Source organism: Typopeltis vanoorti, chromosome 3, assembly GCF_054136105.1.
Source record: "Typopeltis vanoorti isolate ZY-2024b chromosome 3, IOZ_Tvanoo_1.0, whole genome shotgun sequence".
Taxonomy (NCBI): Eukaryota; Metazoa; Arthropoda; class Arachnida; order Uropygi; family Thelyphonidae; genus Typopeltis; species Typopeltis vanoorti.
Genome location: NC_143551.1, coordinates 134426562 through 134450820, shown reverse-complemented (window position 1 = coordinate 134450820; position 24259 = coordinate 134426562). Strand labels below are relative to the sequence as shown.

Genomic DNA, 24259 nt, shown 5'->3' with positions numbered 1-24259 from the left:
ATTTACGTATCCAATCCAGTGTTATCACTACTGGCTTTGCTTTGCAGGCTTTCTTCTCTGAATTTTTTTAGAACACTTTTGTTCCCTTTCAAGCAATAATTTTTCAATCATTTCAAATTATTCCAATCACTAACTTGATGTTTGCTTTTAGAATTTGGTCACAGAGGGCCAAGTGGAGCAGTACAAAGTTCATGGAAAGTGTCTCTCACTCCTGCATTGCTCAAATACAAATGGTTCAACAACCAGAAGATATCCAGCCAACAGCAGTAGTCCTGTGGTTTGGCGATAGTGTTGATGAGAGATCAACAGAGGAATGGACAGTGCAATCGTTCAAATAGTAACTCAATACAACAGCGATTTGCAAAGGAGGATAATGGAGGAGGAACAGAAGGGCAAACCATTTTGCGGATGGAGTATGACAACAAATGAGTTTCGCTCCTAAATAAGCACTCTTGTCGTCTGAAAACAAGAACCACGAATACAAGATTATTCTCACATCTTAGAACTCTTTCTTTGGACTTGGGTTTGAGGAGGTACCGTTTCACCCAGTGGAACGGAAACTTGCTCGACAGCAGTTCATCGAAATGCCTTTGAATACATATTCATTCGAAAAGAACAGAAATACTTGCAGGATACTTTAGAACAAGGTTTTGCAATCTAACATTAGACCGGTGTGTGGTGCATGTCCTGGAATGTCTAAGGTTGTGAAGTGGACGTTTATTTCACTTATGGACCAATATCCTTTTAGTTTCAGCGATCCTTGGTGTTTCTCTTTTTCAGATGAATTGTCTTGCGAACTGTTAGAACAGTTTAAGTGAACAGGCACTGTTATGAATAGTCTTTGACAGATCAATCCAAAAGAGATTTTCAGGACTTTAATGTAAAGCCACTTATCACATTGAACCAGGCTGCTGTTGATTGAATTTACAGCCAAAGTAAATAAAGCTATGAAGCCAGCGTATTAATGTTGATTTCGTATGTTCTGGCCCGTTTTGCCTGTTTTTGCAGGATGAAAACTCGAGTTTTGCAAAAGTAAAAACCCTTCCCCTCCGTATGAGACTGGATATTTCGTCTTCAGATGAAAAGAAAAAAAAACGTATAAAGATTCTTCGAGCCCTTATACGGGATTCGAACCTAGGTCTTTCCCTACAAAGAGTTTCGTGGAAAGCACAGGCAGCATTTGAGATTCCAGAATTGATATGCGACGGACGGCATTCTGCAAACTCACACCTACCCTACCTTACCGTGTGCACACCTCCCTCCAACACTTTACCCAAGAGAGCTCCTATTGGCCTTCTTACTTTGCAACTACTTTCCTTGAAATGACGTATTCGACTCCCGCCCCATCATGAAGTGGAGCCGAGAGATATTTTATCTTTAAAATAAAGGTTTGAGGTAAAATATTCATATAAGACTCATGTAACATCTTACATATTCTCCATTAATTCCACTAAGGTAGTTGCTTCTCTTTGATGACAGAAATGCAAATACTAAAATTCAATTTAGGAATACCTGCATTTTAAAAAGTCACGTGATTTCCCTAATGGTCTCGCATTCTAGAATTTGCATCTGTTTAACAATAATGCAAATTTTTAAACGACTGTAACATTATTTCATTAACAGCACTTCGCCTGTGCTGAGACACGTGGGAATGACGTAAGTCTGTTTCCTCTGCACTTTTACAAGTAGGGATTTAAACTTAATTAACTCGACTGTTTCAGGAACCCTTACAATTTCAAACTTCTGATATTTCTAGAAGTGTGTTTCCTCTCAGTGGATTCACTCATAATCAGCAGGTGATGTTTCCATTTCAGAAAAGAATGCTTCTGAAATAGAAGATTTTCTCACATGCTTCCAGTTACTCAAGTAGAAAACTCTTAACTGTTAGAATAGTTAGTAGTGCACGCAACAGTAAGAAGAGAATAGCAATGCATAATATATATGAGCTTACTTTTTTTAGTGTGTAACTATTCTATTAATATTGAACCTTATTCTACAAATCTCCTATCTCGTGAGTATATGAAGTAGAAGACTCGAATTATTAGAATGATTAGAGGATCACGAAACAAAACTCCGATAATTGCAATGCAGAATATATGAGAATCGTAGAATTGGGTAATTATTCTATGAAGTTCTTCACCGGGTTTCATACCTTCAACACACTTCCTGTGTCCTGCTTTTATCTAAGCTAATGAACTATTCATAAGTCCTCTACATCTTACTGATCTGCTGTTCCTATTCCTCACCTAGTTTTTTTATCACCTACACATCTTCTACCTATCTAATCTACTGATGTCCTATTTATAAATCCAATATAACTTATCTCCTGTTCGTAAGTCCTCTATATCTTATTACTCATTCCAATTCATAGGTCCTCGATATCTTATTTCCTATTCATAAGTTCACTATATCTTACTCATCTCCTATTCATAAGTCCTTATATCTTACTCATTCCTATTCATAAGTCCTCTATATCTTACTGATCTCCTATTCACAAGTCCACTATATCTTACTCATCTTCTGTTCATAAGTAATCTGTATCTTACTGAACTCCTGTTCATAAGTTCCATATATCTTACTCATCTCCTGTTCATAAGTCCTCTATATCTTATTACTCATTCCTATTCATAGTCCTCGATATCTTATCTCCTATTCATAAGTCCTCTATATCTTATTCATTCCTATTCATAAGTCATCTATATTTTTCTCATCTAATATTCATAATTCCTCTATATCTTACTGATCTCCTATTCACAAGTCCACTATATCTTACTCATCTTCTCTTCATAAGTAATCTGTATCTTACTCATCTCCTATTCATAAGTCCACTATATCTTACTCATCTTCTGTTCATAAGTCCTCTATATCTTACTGATCTCCTATTCATAACTTCACTATATCTCATCTTCTGTTCATAAATAATCAGTACCTTACTCATCTTCTGTTCATAAGTCCTCTACATCTTACTCATCTCCTGTTCATAAGTCCTCGATATCCTGCTGATCTCCTATTTCTATCTCCACTGAGTTTCTTATCTAAAGGACTCTACGAATTTTCAATTCGATGAATAATTTTTCTATTGGAATAACTGTTTACCGATTTGGAATAAAAATAGATGTTTTATGAATTATAAGCGCAAATTTCTGTGCCGGAATGTTTAGCATATGCATACGTTACCGATTATAATTTATTCCTTTATAAACGAGTAAACTTTCTTCAGAATTCGAGCCCTGTTCTTTTTCTCTCTCTACCATTAAAGTAAAATGTACAACGACTATTTCAGTTAACTGGAAGAAAGAATAGCCAATTTACTCTGCTGATATTTTTTGTTCAGTCGGTATTTCGACAAATGTTCGCGACTTTGCAGCTTCGGTTGTTTTCATTGTCTAAAGTGGCGCATGAAAAATGACAGGGCTTCATATAAAACGAGGAATCTTGCTCCATTGTGATGACGTAGCGAAAAGAAGGCTTTCTGGCACGGTAACATTTTATTCGATTGGGATAATTTGCGAAAGTAGTGTGTGTGTGTGCGCGCGTGCAGAATTTTTGTTTTTCCAGTGGATACGAGGACTAATAAGGATATTTTTAAAACAAATTCCCTTATGGACAACACAGGTAATCGTTCACCAACTGTGTTTGAATCCTTACAGTTAGCAAACATCAATTGGATTTAAGATTGTTAAATTTACGAGTACAATCAACGTAGTCAGTTATTCGGCATTTTTTTAATCGTTAGTAGACGAGAAAGATTGCATCCGGGTTTATAGCACGATCCATTAGGCTCCAACAATTAACATCAGAATTGTGTTTGTGTATACAAATTGTTTTGTTTTCATAATAATAACAGCATTGAAGAAACCGTTTACATTGCAGGTACTTTTTTTAATATTCCCACAGAATATTTTGGTTTAGAATTTGGTTTGTTTGTTAGTTTGCATTTTTTTTTTTAGAATCTGCTTTTGTTTGAACTCGCTATTAATGTAAAAATGGAAAGTACATAAAGAGAGAGTGAAGAAAAATGAAAAATTCATTTTTAATTTTTCATTACGTAGCTTAAAAGCAAAAAGAAAATACAAAAAAAATGAATCATAAACAGAGAGATCAAAGGAATGAAAAAAAAAATAACTGAAAAATAAGAAATAATAACTATAATGGGATTCTAAATTAATGTTGCAGAAAAAGCAGCTTAAATCATGATGCTAATAAAATAATATGCAACTTAAATGTGCAAAGACATTTAAGTTAAGATCTTTTAAACCCTAAGAAAATTCAAAGTAGAAAAAATAGTTCCATTTCTTTCTTTTTTTTTTTTTTTTTTTTTTTTTTTTTTTGGAGCGGGAGGATAAAAAATGGTTTTATTCATTTCAAGACAAGTCGGAAAAAAAAGAAAGTGATTGTAATCCTTGAAACATAAGCCTCTTTTCCTCTCCTACCTGGTGTTGTAATGGATAAAGTTTCTTTAAATTGTCCTTCTTTTCAGGGTGGTTTTAACCTTGAACTTCTGAGAATAACATAAGAAACTTTAATCTGTGCAGTGAATCTCGGAAATTATAGCATTCTTTGGGTTTATCTAATAAAAAGAAGCTCTCAATCCCCCCATCCTGCAATTCATCCCCCCCCCTCCGTTCTCTCTCTCTCTCTCTCTTTGCGCTTCTTCCATTTCCGTCCCATCTCCTTAAAGCCTGTCCTAATCGATAGTCGGGCCCGTGTCGCTGTCGGAGCATGCTAATGACACGAAAGCTCTCTTAAACTGCATTCTGAGAATCTATTTGAGTTTCAGACGTTTCGTCCACGTTGACCAGGAGCCTAAAGGAAAAGCGCTACATTTCTGTGAATAGCGTTTTTGGCCCCTGTAGTCATCGATCCCTATGGAAGAATGGCCAGTCATTGCAGGCTCCTTGAATAGCGATCTTGCCGAGATGGAGCTGTGGTCATTTATCATTCCCCCAGGGCCTGCACTCGACACCTTCTTGGGGTAGACGATTTTCACGAAGAAGAAGGCAGTTCTAATCTTTCTATCTGGTAGCCGAGAGTCGTCACATCCAGACCTCCTCAGATTCTCAAGTCCCCGGATGAAAAATTGGAGTACTTTGCCGCCCAGATAGTGCGAACACTGTTCGGGCTTGAAGTCAGGCCGTAAGGCTCATAGACTAACAATGCCGGCTAGTCATCACTCTCTACTTGGAAATAACTTCTCTCCATTTACCCAAGTTGCAGAAAGGATATTTCTCTATTCGAAGTCATCGTCAGAGCAGACTCTATTATTCATTCCTGAGCACACATCGTCGATGACTGGACGCAGCTGTTGGGGAGAATATTTATTCACCCCCTCGCGCCTTTAAAGCCCGCCCTGTTTTGTCGCGGCAGCTTTTTTTTTTTTATTTAGGTTTTTTTTTCCCCGACATATATAGTGGACAGATTCCTCCGTGACCAGACTTTTAAGCTTTGCACGTTATCTGTTGTTCGTTTTTGTAGAATCACCAAGAAAAATGAGATATAAAGGATAAATGACGTCCACTATCGATTAAGGGTTTTATTTTTAGATCGTTCTGACAGCTTTTTTTTAAAAGCTCAGACTACTGGCAACTTTATAAGGGAGAAAAAAAAAAAAAGATTTTCATGTTTAGTGCAAACACGCATGCGCATACACACACAATACTACGAACAGCCTGGGGAGGGGGGGAAGGATGGGATGAAACGAAGAAATAGCGTGAAACGAAGAGATTAAGTTCCCCTAATGGCACGAAACTATATAAGAGAGAAGGTAGGTTGCCATTAAATTCGTCGGACACCCTTCGTGATTTTTTTTTTTTTTTTTTTTTTTTTTGTTAACCAAAACTGACTTCTTCATTTGTACGACAGTTCGATAGTATGCCCGACAAAGAAAAACATCGTTGTTGCGACAAAAATAAAACTATTCCTGACCTCGCAAACAAGCACCAAACACACAGCATCCAACATGTACAAAATCTATCAAGGTTCGGTCAGCGTTTGGCCGAAATAAAAATCGATAGGAAACGAATGCTAAGCCTCTATCGGAGGTGGCTTCACATGCGTCGGTCGAATTTTCGACTTCCCGTTCCCGCTCTCACACGCCATCTCCGCTCGACTTGCTCCTTTTCTTCTCCGCAAGTGACTTCAGCGAAACCCAGTGGCTCTCACACGGCCTCTCTCACCTAATACGAATCAGCGGAAAGACAACCTACGATCTACTGGCGGAGGAGTTCCCAAATACACGAGCGGGTGTCTCCGCTGTCTCGTCTCTTATCTCCTCTCCGCCGGCTTCTTTGGCGCCGTCCCAGTGCCTATCTTGTGACACACGATTACGGTACTTCTTAGCGCCATTACCTGTTACCAGCTCGGAATTATCATTTCCCCCTCCCTTTCCATCCCCTCTGACTTTTGTAGAACCGCCTTAGTCGGTAACACAAATACAACACCTCCGAGATTATTTCTCCTTTTTTTTTTTTTTTTCCTGCATTGAAAAGATAGCTTGCCCTTGTTTTTAATTACTACCGTTACCTTTGGGATGTATTCTCTGTACTTAATATGGATGTGAGCATTTTCCACTGTACAATTCTGAAGTTTGTTTCTTTTAAGATTTTAAAATGACAAAAACAACTGTTTTAATATGCAAACAAAATAGTCTTTCGCTATGTACCGAATTAATCTATTGGAATTCGCCCTTTTTTTTCCCCCTCTTGAGTACTCCAGTTTTTCAGATCATTCGAGTTAAGTGAACACAATCTATGCGTCGATTTTTGAGTTAATTGTTCAATATATGCACACTTGCTTGATTATCTTGAGAAGCATTATTAGTATTGTTAACAGTGCAAATAAATGACACAATAATCACGATAGTATTTGCATACGTCCGATATCCTTAAATGGAGATATTCCTTGAAGAAGTCAGGATTTCCAAACTTGGTTATCGCGCACACAAGATTCTTGTCAGCTTAATTAACTACGAAGTCATCTGACAAACCAAGGTGTGAAGTAGATTCTTGGCAGGGTGGTTTCACACTTCACTATGTTTGCGTGATTATCCAAGAAGAAAAATAACGGATATCTGGTTCCTTAAGTGTTTTAGATACGGTTATTTAACAACACTTCAGATTTCCTCAAGTACACTGTTGGTCATTAATTTCTTCTGCTTTTCCACCCCTTATGAGAAACGTGTCATGCAGGAAAGCACTCTTTAAAGGGATGTTACTCATATGTATTACTTTTTATACATAATACCTGTATATACAATACGTTGTGTCCCTGTTAACCATACTCTACGATGTTTCTCTTGGTGAGGCAAAGAAAGATCAAATTCTAGTGTCGAAAATAAAAATAGCGTTGGGAGGGGAATTATGATGTGTTATTAAAGATCCAATAAAAGCCTTAGTAGGGTTATAATTATTTAAAGTAATTCCGAGACAACTATAACCAGAAGATGATTACTGAAAAAGAGAGCCAAATGGCTTCACTTTTGGTTCTCTTTCTCATCTGCGATGCAAAATTATTCAAATTAAGTGGATATTGAATCCAACATTATATCAAAGCCGAATAGAGAAACTACAAGAGTTTCATGCCGAATAGAGAAACTATAAACGTTTTGGCGGATCCGTTCATGACAGTTTCTCTGTTCGGCTTTGAAATAATGTTGGATTCAATATCCACTTAATTTGAATAATTTTGCATCTCCGAAGTGAAGCCTTTTGGCTCTCTTTTTCAGTAATTCTTGGTGCCTTTTGTGATGTGACACCTTTCTTAGCAACTCGTATGCCAAAGTATAAGTTCTGCATCACTTCAACCTGAGTATTTATTTACTTTTGGGTCTGGCTCCCACCGATGAGACCTCAATAAAGGTCGAAACCGGTATGGGTAGTGATCCCCCCCCCCCCATTAATGTATAACACCATACATGTCCGCTAGGAGATGTGTTTCACATTATGGGAAATACTAAGGATCGTGATCAGAGCTTACACCACCTTTACTACGAGTTGCCTCTGTTATGAAAGGTTTGCTTACGCTTGGATCCGCCAAAACTTTTATAGTTTCTATATATTCGGCATGAAACTCTTGTACTTTCTCTATTCGGCTTTTAGATAATGTTGGATTCAATATCCACTTAATTTGAATAGAAGATGAATTTTTTTTTGTCAATTTCCAGTGTGTGTGTGTCCTAGGGCCTGTTTGTCTCGTTTTTTTTTATATAAAAATGCATTTATTCCAGTAAAACTCACTTTTAGTTGAAAATTTTTTATGAAAAGTCCTCTCGTACCATGACAGAAATCGAACCAAGATTTTTCCAAGGCCAAAGGGCACATGTCGTTCTTTAGGATGAGCTATGGAAGCGACTAATGTTTATTAAATATGGAACTACAACATAGCGAACATGGATATGATAAATGTAACATACACGATTTATCTCCAAATATCTATTTTATTTTTATAAGTGGAAATCTTTTTATTTATTTATCTTTTGGTATGAAAAAAAAATGATAAATTCTGATGAGAAAAAACGCAGTTAAGGAGGAGAGAAGGATGAAAAGCGACTCATTTCTATGCTAATAAAAGAAACTGGGTGACATGAAGGATGTGCATCTGTTATTGACTCGATAGGACACATTCGAAATTATTTTCCTGGACATTCCATGTTTCTCAGTTAGGGAAAAAGAAAAAAAAAATCGAGTGAAAAAGAATATTTGGCTTCTGTTGGAGGGAGGGTGTTTCGCGTAACTTTACTCTCATGAGCGTTTGCGCTGTAGGGGCTAAATTGGAACGCGCGGGGAGATGGTTTTAGCGCCTCTACCGAATTCTTAGAATGACACACACACACACACACACACTGCGCTTGTGTAATCAACAGCCGAAACAGATGAGAATGTGCGTCCATGCCAGCATCCGCCTACGTGCTTCTTTCGGCTTGTCCTGTTGGTGGATGACGGTTGGTGTTAGGTAGTGACTACGCGCTCTCGTGAAATAAGAGCCGCCTACCGAAAAAGTGCAAGAAAGAAAAAAAAAAAAAAAGAAGAAGCAAAAGAAAACAAGTCTATGGACAACTTGATCTAGTTTTTAGGACTCCGAAACAAAAAGAACTCTTAATGAGGGAGAGTTCGCTAGTGGATGAAACAAGAGCTTAAAATAGAGTGGCTTCATTTACACGATTTCCTATTGAGACAGCCTTTTAAGCCTCGGTCCACTCAGGAGGTAAACATGACTGGTTAAGCTAGCTTTAAGACTCTCGCTACTGATGTCTTCTTCTTTTATTTATTATTATATTATTTAAATACGCAAACATTCCCATGAAACTTTCTGCACGCTTTGTTTGTTTTTCATGAGCTTTGTTTTCTTATTTGATTGTTTAAGACAGAGGTCAGCAACCTTTCTAAGAAGAAGCCCTATTTTACCTTCCCCCCCCCCCCCCGGTTTGGTCAAATGATTTTGAGACCTGTACAGGGCATGTATGACTATGAATACGCACGCGCAGTTATACAAATAGTAACTAGTATTTGTTCGTTTATTATGAGCATTATGTGTAAAAGAAATAGAGAATATTTGTAGTATTAAAATATTATTATTACACGAATTATTCACTAGCATATCCAGAGAAGGACATGACGTTCGGTTACTATGGAAACTATTAGATTTTGTGAATGTGTGTTTTTGAACTAAAGAATTCGTTTGCAGTACTAGTGTATTATAAGTCTACGACCTTTCTTCTTGGATGGGCGACAAGTAAAAAATGTCTTGGAAAACTAAGAAAGTAAAATTAAGAATGAGAGATACTCTAAGTCTGTTAAAAAACGAATGGTAAGTCTTCTGTCAGGAGAAATACTACTAATGAAACACACACACACACACACACACACACACACACACACACACACACACACACACACACACACACACACACAGGATTTGTTTCTTGTCTTCATAGCGAATATTTTTCACTAGATGGCTGCAACTGCAACAAAGAAAAAAGGGGAATTTTATACCGAATGAAATCCAAAGCAGTTTTGTTTCCCTACTGATTCAAAAGGGCTCTCACCGCAAAGAAATTCTCCGAACATCACGTTTCACTAGGTGAAGCCCGTTTGGCTTCTACATTCAGTTACTCGTATTGCAACTTCTTCCACTCGTTTTCAAACGCCACTCTCAACGTTTGCTATCTTCCAAGAACGATGCTTACATCAAGTTTAAGTATTCGCCAGAGTCGAACGAAAAAGGAAAAATTTCAGTCTGGTGGTGGTCCATACGAAAACGTAGCGTATTATAAAGCAGTTTCTTCACAAAAACAACATTAGTGAGTTTTTCTTAGAACAAAAGCAAAGAAGGATCAAAACCCTTACACTGCCGACTGTTTGTGAAGTTCAAAGACAAAGAAGAAAGCAATAGAAAAGGGAAACGCTCGTGTAATGGCAGAGATAGAGAGAGAGAGAGAGAGACATGCATAGACTTTGGTCTTCACTCAGGATAAGTAAACAAGATAAGTCTTCTAATCTGTCGCTCTTAGCAAATACCATTCCTTTCAGTTCATACGTATGTTTTAATTGAAATTTAACTCAAACCATCGTTGTACTATAGTAGAAGTAAACATGCATGGGATCTCTAGAGAAAAAGAATATTAAAGCCTGTTTTTTTTTAAGTTCAGAGACCTCCTGACAACATAAAAAAGAATCAATCCATGATGGTAGGCAGCTCTTCATCCTTAGCCATTATCTATCGCAATAAAAACTGCAGCAAGAGAATTTTTATTTTTCCAGTGAGACCACTAATGTAATTTACGACTATCTCTCTCCCTCTCTCTCTATCTTATTCTATTGTGTGTCTTTAACCAACTCGAGACACCCTTAAAACAACTTCTCTGATTCCCTATTGAAGCAGCCAAAGACGCAAGCCGTTTCAAAGCTATTGTAAAAGCAGGCACAGCAGATCGACACTCCCAAATATGAATTATCGCCTCTTCAAGTTGGAGTTCAGAGATGGTCCATTCGTCATGCACATCGCTTGAACGGAGAGGCTGAGTAGCTGACGTGACAGGCTTTTGATAGACGCTAGCTGTTGAAAGATCAATAAAATAGTGTCAGGTTCATATGCAGTTTCGTCTGCTCACAGTGGCGTTGCTTGCCAAGACTCCACAGCACTTTCTCCCCAGCCAAAGGCTTAAGTAACTCAGCGAAGGATTTCAGACAGTCGGTAATAAGCCAGTTGGAAATTTACGTGCGGCCGGGAGAAAAAAGGCTCTGCGGGGTGTTTATTGGTGTTCAGGCACACGCAAGAGAAGTACCGAGAAGGGATGCTGCTGGTGTGCACACCTGCTCGCGTCTCGGAGCACCGATCCTCGTAATGCATCCAGTAAAAGCGAGGAGGAGAAAAAAAAATCCCAGTCAGAATTAAAAGGATGGCTAGGGAAGGGGAAAAAAAAATGGCGAAAGTGGTCGATGTTCTGTAAAAATTGTGCTCCTTGAAGTTTTTAGTTGAGGACTATTAATAGATATTTTTTGGTCGCTGGCATTATATTGATGGTAAAGAAAAAAAAAAAGTTAGCATCTAATCTTAATCTCTCGAGTCGCGCTCATAGTTTTTTTAACCATCTCTTTAGACACTCATTTTGTTATCCACCGTTCAGCTATGTATCCAATGCGGTCCACATGATAAACCTGGAGATCTGCACATAACTTATTCATGCAATCAGCGTGTTACCATAGATACAGACAAGATGTTTCTATGGTAACCGACAGATTCCAAATTATTGAAAATTCTGATTGTTTGGAATAACTACGTCTCTTAACAAACCTTTAGAGTTTTTTTTTTTATTATTATTTTCTTAAATTACTGCGAAACGTTGAAGAGCAACCCAAATAATGAAATTCAGCGAGACAGCACTTTTCCATCAAAGACGAAGAAATTAATCTAAGCGAGAAATACATATAAGGAGGTTTCATGTTGGATCGTATTGTAGCGTACTTTTCTGCCTCCTTTCACTTTTATGGCCTGATTGAAAGTTCTAAACAGCAGGCACTGAAAGGAATAGGATTAGCAATGATAATAAAGGAATATTGTATGAGGATAATGTTTACTCGTCAAACTTTCTTAAGACTATTTTATTAAGGAAATACTTCTTTTCGCATAAGTAATTGCTCAAGACAATTTTCTTGAGAAACTAGTTTTGAAAAATGAGTAATTGCAAACATTCCAACAACAAATAGTAATATAAATGCACGAACATCTTTGTTTTTCTTGTTAAGCATCTCAAAAGACTGTTGTTATTAGACGTCGTTTGAAGTTCAAATAAGTCATGACTAGACAGGAAGGTCAAAGAATCTTGACGAGAAAGAAGGGATGGGGGAGGGAAAGAAGGGAGTCGCATATTACAGAATCCTCTGAAGAGGACAAGAAGAGATATGGGAAGACGGCACGAAATGTCATTTACTAGAATGTACTTGCATGTCGTGTAAGGTGAGAGAGCAACCCCCTGTTTACAGCGAAACAGGTGTACACCAAAAGGGAAAAAAGAAAAAGAAAAAAGCAAACAGCCCGAGAGTTGAAGAGAACAGGTGTAACAGGAAAAGCAAGTGAGAGAAGAAGTCAAAGTCTTGTCCGAGAATGGAGTGTTTGGTCATCGGCCATTCTTTTCCTTCCAGCTTCCAACTGTAACACCATTAATCATAAAGAAACGTTTGGAGATGAGCAGTGATTACGATTCCCACGTGCTGGCCAGTACAAGCCTTCCTACAGACGCTATGGCCACTAGGGAACCCATTGTCTATCGACATGAGGCGAGGATGCTGTTTGACGGATTGCAGTCCTTCTCCGGGAAACGTAATTACGGAGCTGACAGCAGACGTCGACATGCCCTCCCCCCCCCCAATAGCCCTTCTCCCGCTTTTCCAACACGTTACCGCAATCCACCGTACAGCTAATAAGTCTGAGCTTCTGGAAATCAAACTCTCGTCTGCCTTGTGAGAAGTGCCGGTGTGTCAACAGCTTTCTGCCTAGTGGCTGCACACTGCAACTTGACTTATTTGCTGGGAATACTCTGGGGGATGTTTTAACAGTGCCATAAAGGTCATCCAGGGTGTTGGTTTCGACACTACAAACTTCACATTTACTTGGTGTGGAAATAGATCGTTTTTATTTTTATTTTTTTTAGAAAACGCCCTTCCAACTCCTGTGAAATAGTTTGGGGATAGTTTGACTAAAATGATTTAACCAGCTATGATATAATTTGGAATTTCTTTTTTTTTGTGCTCATTTGTATCAATGACGTTTTGAAAATCATCTCTCTCCAAATTAATATGAGCGATAGTGCTTGAACTAATAATGTGATACGAATATTATTTCTAGGCCACGAGCTCAACAATATTGGTCCTCTGTACTACTAACTAATAGTATTTGGTATGATTGTTAAAAAAAGTTATTATTGAAAATCACGCACAATAAATGAGCATACGCATCGTGTCAATTTCTTGCATAAACACCAAAGAAAGAGACAGTTCAAGACTTTTCATTTGACGTAGCTAATCCATTTAGCTTTTTTCAAGTGATAGTTGGACTAGAGGTTTCACAGAAACGAAACAGCAAGGTACATAGGAAAAGACAATAAAACTGATTAAAATGACGTTTTAAGGATACTTGCGACATAAAGACTGAATAATATATGCACGTAAACACAAGAAAGATATTTAATTTCCAAATACTTCTGGAAATCGCAGGCCATCTTTTTAAAACTGATCTTGTTATACTACCGAGGATGGGCTGCTATTTCCAGACCGAAATATTTGGTTAATTGAATATCTTTCTTGTGTTTACGTGCTTATATTATTCGATTAAAATGACAGTGTGAAAACTTCGTAGCCAACTAAAATGACAGTTATGAATATCCGACCACTACGTAATGTTGAATTAGGTTATTGTAAATGACTTGCATTTACGATTATTTCCAAAATTAATGACAAGGAATTCAGTATTATCAAGAAGAAAATCATTTTAAAGTTGATAAAGGAGAAAACAAATTGCAATTTTATTGCATTTTTATGACCTGGCATAATCATTTTACTTGCTCTTTTTACTTCGTGCAATAATGTCAAAGATTATTTTGCACCGAGCTTTTCACTTAAAAAAAATGAATCAAAAATCAATCTTTGCCATAATTGTACATAAATGTTTAAAAACATTTTTGAAATGTATTCATTCTCTCGCGCTATTCAGGTCTTCATAGAACTGAGGATTACACCGAACTTTTATTCTATGAGATCAAGATACATTACGCTTTTTATTCTATAAGATTACAGTACAGCAGGTTTTTTATTCTCTGAGATCAAAGTACACCAACTCTGTACTATTGTTTTAGTCCCAATGTTCTACGAGTTCAAACTCTCGCAGATATTCTTAGAATAAAGGTTCAGTGGAATCAGAAAATGCAAAGAAAGACTATAATTATTTATTTTATCCTTATATATTAATGTTTTCTTTTAAAAAGACCATGGTACATTATGCGTATATATATTATCAGATTTGTAAATATAGTATGTAAACATATATTTACAAAATCGTAATATGTTAAAATGAATTAAAACAATTCAAGTCAGAGAAATCAAACTCTGATTGGTGCTGGAATAATTCATTTATAGGAAACACGCTGGAGCACGAATTCGTTCTTTTTCTTTTTTTTTTCTTCTATATCTCCATCGCCCTCCCAGAGAGGACCAGATCACCTTTTCTGACACGAAATCTAGTTTCTTTTTATCAGGCTATCGGGTCCCCATATCTAAATTGAAATATTTTGTTTCCAAGTTTGTTTTTCTTAAGTAATTCACTCTGAGAGGCTTGCAACTATTGTAAGACAGAGTGGAACATTTTCTAGATATTCGCCGCAGATAAACGTTCTTGTCGTATCTAATAAATACGAAGAAAGTTTGAACTTCTTTTCTCTTAGCATTTTTCCCCCCTTTTTTTTTTTAGTAAGAAGCCTCAGGCAAGAACTATTAAAAACTACAAGTAACAGGGAAATTGTAAAAGTAAGCAAATATACACGGCTGACTAGATTTTAAAAATGCGACAAAGTACTTCCACCGAATTGGATCGATATGTTATATTGACTTTTTTTTTTTTTCCCTCCCCGTCATGTGACGGATAATTAAAAACTGTCAGCTTTGACGATATTGGAAGTTCAGTAGAACAGTTTTCAGTAATGACAAAAATGTTTCACTTGTAAAAGATTGAAAAAAAAAAAAATGAAGAAAAAAAAGTAAAAAAGGATAAAAAAATAAATCACACTGGCGTCAACATCTCGGAATGTCGTAAAACATTCGGTAGTCTACGTGATCACTTTAATGTTGCACGCATGCGCATTTAAAGAAAGAGAGGATTCTCCCTGTTAAAAATTTCACTCCATTTATCGATAATCCAATTTCTCTTTAATGTAATCCACATACTGCACTGGGATATTTAAATACAAACAAACATTTTCATATCGTAGGATGCGCCGAGTAGCATTTCTTTGACGTTATGCGCCTTTTCCCTTTGCAATCTAATTTAAAATCCCCACCGCTACACTGAGATAGCTGTTTTATTATATGTCAGGTTTTGGTTGGGCATTAAGTCCTCAGCATGACTCAGCTCAGCCAGCAAAGAATAAAAAAAAAAAAAATGAGAAAAAAAATCTGAATGAAGTTGTCACTCAAGTAGGCTTACCTAGAAACCCTTAGTGTTTCCTAAGGGGTTTGATTTTAAAAGGATCACCTTTATTCCGGGATTAAGTGGATAAAAATAAGATTAGCTTTTACATTGCTGGAAGAATAGATCTTTCTTCTGGATGCATTAGCGCAAACATCACACTCTTGCTTGAACGAAAGCTTCATATTGGATAATTTATGAGTTGGTGGTGTGCACTTCCGTAATAGAGTTTAATTTATTTAAACAAAAATCATTGATTAAGTCGCTAATCGATATGAGGTTTGAGACAAACCATCTCTTAAATTATTTTCGTAATGAAGTCGACTTCGGGTATTCTTTTTTATTTCACGCAATAAAAACTCGGCATTCTGAGTTAAGACGATATCTTTTTCGTGTATTTGAATTTATTCGTTGAATACTTTTTACGTTTCGGAATCATGCGGCTACGGAAATGTAGACGAAGCAAAAAATACGCGATTTATAAACATTAACAAAATATAGGATCTGTAGAAGATACACAATCTGTAAAGATTGCACAGAATATATATCTATGGAAGATACTCAGAATACATGATCTGTAGAGATGCAAGGAAGACATGGTGCGTAGAAGATACACAGAATATACTGCGAGTACAAGATGCACAGTAGATGATCAGCAGATGTAGAGAATACATAATCTATAGAAGATGCATTATCTGTGAAATATGCGCAGAATGCTCAATAAACGTATTAGTATTCTGTGCATGATGTACAGAATGCATCATGTGTATAGGATACATAGAATACTCTCTTTAGAGGATTTCAAAATAAATTCTTGCATTGTATCGATAAATATAAACTAGACTTTTATTGTATATAGTAGTATGCCCTAACTCTGCATGCTTTTTTTTCGCTAATGCCTCCAGTTCTTTTGTGTTGTAGCAAAATGTTTTTAATACTACCTCTGATCAATGTATGCTGCAGAAGATTGTATAATTTTTATCTGACAGTTAATCTTAGGGTAAAGCTAAGAGGGAAACAAATATTGTCTCAAAGGTGTAGTAATTAAACGAACTTGTTAAAAACAGTGGGAGATAATGCACACACATTCATAAAAACACAGTTTGGAAGTCTGTCACGGGTCAAACTTTGCCATAATGGATTTTTCCGTTTGTTCTCTTAAACCGAAAGAAAAATGCTTTTTTTTTTTTTTTTGTCCCAGGTTCTCCACATACTGAAGTGAAGCTTCTGCGCATGATCCAATTATCTGTGTTTGCGTCGGATGTTTGCCTTATTAAAATGAGTTCGAGTTCTAAAATCATTTACTTAGGCAGAAACAGCTGACTGCTTCCGTAAAATGTGTGGTTGGAAGGGTTCTAAATTTTAAAGAAGAAATTAGGATTACATACCGTGTTTAAGATAAAATATAATGAATATTCAGTAATTATAATCATAGTGTGCCAATACAGTCGCGTTTTAATCGTGTAGCCGATTAATATTAATCATTTTCAAACTCGAAACAATAGTCATAGAAGTTCCGAATCATCTTAAGTGAGATAAGAAACAGAGACCAAGGTCACTAACCTCGATGTCAGAGAGATGCCCCGATATTCATTAAATAAATGGAGTATTGTTACCAAGGAACAATGAAATGCGGTACGTTAGTGCTATGCTATCACCTTGAAAGGTGAGACCCCCGATGAAGTACAATACAGAAAATTACATGTTTGGCCTCCCAGTCGTCTACAACCTCATCACACCACATAACGAGTTCCTCTCGGAAACACCGCTGAGAAAGAATGTGGGATAATAAAGAAGGGAAGATCTTGCTTCCTGGTTTAAGATCAATATTTTTATACTCCACTCGGAAACTCTGGTGGCAAAATATAACCGTACTAAATGTCGAAATATTCAGAAAGAAATCGACTACGAGATTTTTGTTTTGATTATCTCAAGACATTAAAGATTGTTGAGTCTAACTACGGACAGGTTCGAGGTTCAGATGAGAGCAGACGGCGTTTTTTTTTTTTTAATTTATTGGGGATTACGGCGGAAGCAATTAAGTCTACAAGTGCGTTCTCTGTCCGATTTTCTGTTTTTTTTTTAAAGGTGAAAACAGTTTGTTACTTTCGTATGAGTTTTACGAGAAGCAAACTAGATATAAATGTTAATATATGGTAGTGAGTAGTTGGTATTTCTAGAACATTTAAATACAGAAAAGAAAAGAGTGTGAGCCTCCGTAGCTGAGTCCGTATAGACAAAGCCCTTTGGTCGTAAAAACCTGGGTTCGATTTTAGTCCATGACATGAGGAACCTTTACTGGTCTCTTTCGACGAAAGGTGAGTTAGCCGGTCTCATACGGAGGAAGAGGACTTTTTTCACCCGGAAATTTGGATTCCCCCCCCCTCCTACAAGAACGGGCAAACTGTCCCCGTGAACACACGCATCTACAGACAGAGGACACACCGAGAGGCATGGGGCTACCCGCCTTATCCTCGATATGGTAAACGATTAAATGTAGAAAAATCCTCGACATCGCAAGGTAAAAGAGGAGGGAAAGAAGATGAAAAGAAAAAAAGGATATATGCAGGAGAACTTGAGAATGAGATGGACAATAAAAAAGCGAGGAAGGAGGTGAAATAAAAGGAAATGGAAGACAAAAACCGATAAATGTGGATCTGTTGTTAAAGAGGGAAAATTAGTGGAATAGGAGAAAAATTGGAAAACATTATTGTATATACACGTATCAGAGAGAGAGAAAGAGAGAGAGAGATTCTGATGTGATAAATTAATATTATTACTTCATCAATAACCAATTATCATCTTGACATTATTTTAAATGAAATCTTTAGTGGGTAGCTCACTCTCAACAGCATCAATAATAAACAACTCTTACACACACACACACACACACACACACACTCTAATCCACTAAAACCTCATTTAATGTGTAGCGTGAGAATAAAAATGAAAGGATATAAAGTGTAAAATACATATCGAAGTGGAAGCAGGTACCGTACAGAATGAGATGAGAAACAGAGCGGGTACGCGCACACACACACATGCACACTGGAACGGGGAAGACAGCCTGCCACTTTGGAATTCGACTGTTTATTAGATAGAGTAGGAAAGAATGAAGGATAGAGTTGCAGGCCTGTGTATAGACCTGTCACATTTGAACTCTTACGCTTGATGGTCCTTTTGTAGAAGGCCGAGTGTGGGGGCACATGTCCACTAAAGCAGTTGTCATCAGACATCCTCCGCATGGCGCGAGTCGCGAGATCTGAGATGACACTTTCTTACGGTTTTCTTTCAGGAAACATGGAATGGCAAGGAGTGATAGGAAACAGGAAGCAGGAGGAGAGAAATGGAGGGATAAAGAGCACTGCCGTCATCGGTCAAAGTCCCGTTTGTAAAGAGTAGAGATGCGGATGTGACGCTAGACGGGAGGAAACGCTAGAAAGAGGCAGGAAAGCGAAGCGAAGAAATAATGGAAGAAGTTCTGCCGTGATTCGAACCTTCCATAAGGGACCATGAATAAAAAAGGAAGATCTTCTCACAGAAGAAATAACAGAAATATGTGTTGCGCATGCGTACTCCGTCTTATTATCTGTTCGGATAGAGCCGACAATAACTTCAGTTAATATACCAAAATATGCATTAAATAACAGGTTAACAATAGAAAAGTATAATCAAGGGCGAATTTCTATGCAAGAACCAAACTGTGGAATATTTAATCGATATTAGGATTAGCCCTTGACAGAATCTGACGTGGTTTTTATTATGTTCGAAAGTGGTTTGGTTATAGAGCAGTTACGGCTGACTTGCTAACAACAGAAACCCGCTGAATAAATCTATCAACCACCCTCTCGAGAGGCATCTCTGAATATCAAGGATGCTACAAGTAACTAATCCGATATCATCTCCTTGCCTGAGTTAGCTAACATGCGTGGCACTTGGATTATCTCATTTGCATATCAGATGACAGCAATTTCTAGTTGATTAAACTCTCATTTAAGAAGATTGTACTTTTATCGAATATTTTTAGAGAGATAGGAAAGAGAATACTAGATTAAAAACAGCGATTAGGGTAAAAAATGATTAGAGAGAGAGAGAGAGAGAGAGAGAAAAAAAAAAATAAAGAAGTAGATGAATTTCATTGCTTTCATCCTACCTATTGGAGGGCTGATATGGCTTGAAAATAACTTTTCTGTGGTTAATTCCATGTTCAGTACTTTTGCGGAGGCAGTGTATGTATCCTGTTTTTTTTTTTTCAGAAATATATCGGTTTCACAATTTTTATTTTCTCACAACGCATATGAAGATATACCTATATCGAAATAAATATTTCAGTGTACACATGTACTTGCTATAGTTTTACGTTAGGTAGGAAATTATAAGTAAATTTATGCCATTAGCTTCTTGCAATTGGACAGAGATCCATAGAATTATAATTGCACGAGTTTTGAATTTTTTATTAATCTCCTGAATAATATTCATAACTTAAGCAAGTGCATGTATAGCTCACAGCGAAATTTCTATCAGGTGTACCTCTACTCATTGCTTTAATCATGATATACGTATTAAACATCCGTTATTGAAGTAGAAATATGAATATACAATTGGTGATATCACGGACTGGGAGCATCTGTGAATAGCGTCAGAATCAATATGCTTGAATAACAATAAGTTGAGAGAGAGAATATTATTCAAAGTATCATTTCTCCATAAAGAGCCTTTCTAAATCTAATTTAAGTGTTCATTTTAATCAAATGCTCCAATGATCTTTCTGTCAGCCAAATTATACGAGGTAAATAGTAAATCTAAATTAAAAATGGTTCTCAAAAGGCACTATTTCAAAATGAATGTAAAGATTTTTGCTTGGTTAATTTGATTTCCATTTCTATTCTATACAATAAAAAAAAAAAAAAGCATTAACTACACACGTGAGTTCTTTCAGTTTGGTTGATTTCATTTCGATCTCTAACAATAAGAAGAATTAGGCTAAGCACGTGAACAAAAATAGCGCCCTCTCGTTATAAAAAATAAATAAGTTACTCCGAATGATATCAGCGCCATCTACGAAGTAGCATCCATTTTTCATACTCGGATTTTCCCCCCCATTTCTTTTATTAATTACTTTTATTAAAAATTCCTCAATCGGTGTACTCTCATTATAAACAAGTACCACTAACTTGTACAAATCACATATTTCCTACTGAGTTAATTATGTATTTTTATATCGTTTGCATTTCTTATTATACACTACTATAGATCGATACTAATAGTTTGGCACTATTTGTTCAAACGACTCTAATGGTGGTCACAGATCCATTGAAGGGAAGCGTTTTTCATTGTTATTGTCACGAGCCAGTATCATTTGCTTTAGGATGATTTCAAAGAGTCTGCCTAGAGGGTTGTTAGTTTTTAAGAAAGTTTTGCAACTGCTTGGAAATGTCGGAAGAATAGAAAAAGAAAAAAAAAAAATACTTGATCAAACTTTCCGATGTCGCATTCTGAACTTTGTCAATCGGAAGATGCTTCCTTCTCGGCACTTAACAATTCAAGTAGAAAGCAGAATAGCAAATCTACTAACCTCAGAATCGATCCGTTGATAAAGCGGCGAAACTACACAGGCATAGCGTTTGACAAATCCTAAAAGAGAAGAATTTTATTTTATTTTTTTTAAAATTGTGACTAGTAAGAGAAAAACATAAAGTTTGCTTTAAAATATATACAATTGATCAAGACATTTGGTGACTTTAACTGTTTTTTTTTTATTATGCTATTTTTGCATGAAAAGCAAAGAATGCGTCTGATAAATGGCTAAAATTTCACTTTATTCTTGGGCTATTTATACGATTAATAGCAATAATAATTATGCACAGCTGCAAAGTTTAGTTTATATCAATCTTACAGACAAACTTTTTTGACACGTAAATACTATTAATTGGACTGAAGGAAAACCCTCTTCCCTCATCGTAGTGCAAGAGTAGGTGAGGGAAGAGGGTTTTCCTTTGATTTCAATCACGGAGTGCAATAACTGCTGATTATTACATTAAAAGTTATCACTTTGGCGTGATTACAGTTCTAGCGGCATATTATATTAGCGGAGTTATGCTACAAGAAATTGAATAGGCAAGGGATCTTGGCGTATTGGTGGATAGGAATTTAAAAAGTTCAAAGGTCACAGCAAAAGTTGTAAATACAACTCAGAGGATAATTGAGATGTTGAAGCGAACCTTGACATGTAAGGATAAGGAAGTTATTTTGCCTTTTTATAAGGCTTTGATAAGACAACCCCTGGATTATTGTGCGCAGATTTCGTCTCCAGGGTTCCAAGGGGATAAAGAAGCTGTGGAAAGGGTGCAAAGAAGAGTTACAAATATTATATCCGGATTATGGGATTTAGATTATGAGGACAGATTGCGAGTATGTTGATTACAGACGCTGGTTAAGGAGGGGTGATATGATAGAAGTCTATAAACTTTTAAATGGGTGTTATAGCATTTCAAATGATGAAATTTTTCGTTATTATGGAAGGTGGGAAGAGAACACGGGGACATTTATGGAAGTTAAGTTTGTTTGTTCACAGTCAAGAAAGGGATAAGAGCCAGTTCCCCCCCCCCCCAGAGAGCAGTGAGTAAGTGGAATAATTTGCCCTTAGGGGTAGTGAGTGCATCTAGTGTGAATGAATTTAAGGGAAGGTATGACAGCTGGTTTGGGTGATTTATAGCCTCCCTCAATGAGTCCTTGACTCCCTGGAGGTCTCAGATAATAATAATAAACAGCATTCTTTAAATTAACAGTTAAGGTAACTTGCAATTTCTAGATAAGTATATCTAGAAATTACAACTTAAGATAATTTGTGATTTCCAGATAGGCTCATCTAGAATTGTAACGTTTAGAATTCTGTGGCCTTAACAACAGTCTAATTGAGTTTGGAATTATCTAAAATTGCAAGACAGTGAGAGAACTGCGTCGCATCAAGAATTTGTAGCCAACACGATTCTGTATATAACTGAAAAATAAATATTCGCGAGGCAAAATATTATGACCACCTACTAACGTTTTGGGCCTCCTTTGGGCCCAATCGCTTGTACTTGGCATTGTCTCCTAGACTACGGAAGGTGTAATGGTACTAACGTCGACCGAAGGATGCTGAGTTCCACGTGATGTTTAAAATGTTCGAAGGAGAATTAGGAGGCCAGAGAAACAGATGGAATGTCTGAATGTACTTACTTTTTGGACCATGCAACGCCAAATACAACGTCCAATCATATTGGACGTTGTCTTTCTGAAATATTTCCGACCCATCAGGTCACATGTTCACCAAGTAAGGTGAAAATGTGACCTGATGGATCGGAAACCTGGTCCGAAACAATCCTCCAGTAAAAATTAGCGGTAAAGGTGTGTTCAGTGGCGATAAGAGGATCCAGTGATATCCATGAGAATAGTTGACATCAGTGGCCCACCCGGGGGGGGGGGGCATGGTATCTTTTCCCCCCAAAAAAGATAAAGAAAAAAAAACACTAGAAAATTTTCCAAAAATCTTTCCTAATTAAAATTCATTTTTTTATTTATGTTGTGTCGTGTCTTCTGTTTCTATACTTCTTATGAATGAATTAGCGGTCACATAAGGTTGGAATACCCTATAGCTCTCAAGAATCACGGCCGCTGTGAACGCAAGGCGAACGAGGTAGTGCTTGGGCAGATTGGGCGCTACTTCGTTTGCCGAGCCGGGCCAGAGGAGATCACGGGCATCATGTATTGGCGATCATTGCAGATGCTCAATCACAGGCTGTATGCAATGCGTAGTGTGCATTCTCAAAGCGTCTACTCAACACGCCACCCCCCTGCCCCAAAGAAGTGTGCCACTGGTCAACATACTAGGATAGCCTCTTTCCGGCCAATCGTGCAGTCTGGTGGGCCGGAAACAAGCTTGGTGATCATAATATTTGGCTCATAAGTGTATATTAATCGTTGACTTTGAAGACCCTGCTAACATTGTAAGCACCTGATAGTTAACTCTGATTACATGGTGGTAACGAAACTATTAGTACTCAGATCGGTATTGGTAGCTTCACTATAGCCAGTGTTAGCAAATGCAATACCATTAACAGTACTAACCATTAGTAACATCATTAGTGGTACCGGTAACTACAACAGTAATGACCATAGCCTATTAAATCACTAAACACCGATATGTTTAGCATAATAAACAGATAAGATTTATTTTATTTTTAACGGCATCCTCGCGAGCCGTGTTATTCCAGGTACGAACGTCACTACTTATTTTTCACTTGTTAGTCGAACGAAAAAATTAAATAAGGGAGTAGTTGGATTCTTCTAGATGGTTAGGTGTGATCGATACCTGCGCTAAAAAGCCAATTTATCGAGAAGATTCAGACGATTAATTCCTCGTGCTGTCACATGCAACTGGCTTATCTGTAGTTTTTCCAAAAATAATATATTTAACGTTTTTATATTATCACAGTATATGAAAAGTGGGACAGATCAATAGCTTAGCGAACCGAAACGAAATATTGAATTATCATATTTTTTTAGCACGCAGATAACTGGTTTAAAAATTACTAGCGGACAAAAG

General features: G+C 37.0%; 1 protein-coding gene across 3 annotated transcripts in view; it reads right to left on the bottom strand.

Moving 5' to 3' along the window:
* The window catches only part of LOC150108580 (latrophilin Cirl-like), a 780008-nt gene that overhangs the window by 267973 nt on the left and 487776 nt on the right, over window positions 1-24259 (bottom strand). For all 3 annotated transcript variants that reach the window (XM_090416024.1, XM_090416028.1, XM_090416025.1), the window contains one exon: window positions 21248-21306. The gene's annotated coding sequence lies outside the window, so the exon portion shown is untranslated. The remainder of the gene's footprint in view (window positions 1-21247; window positions 21307-24259) is intronic.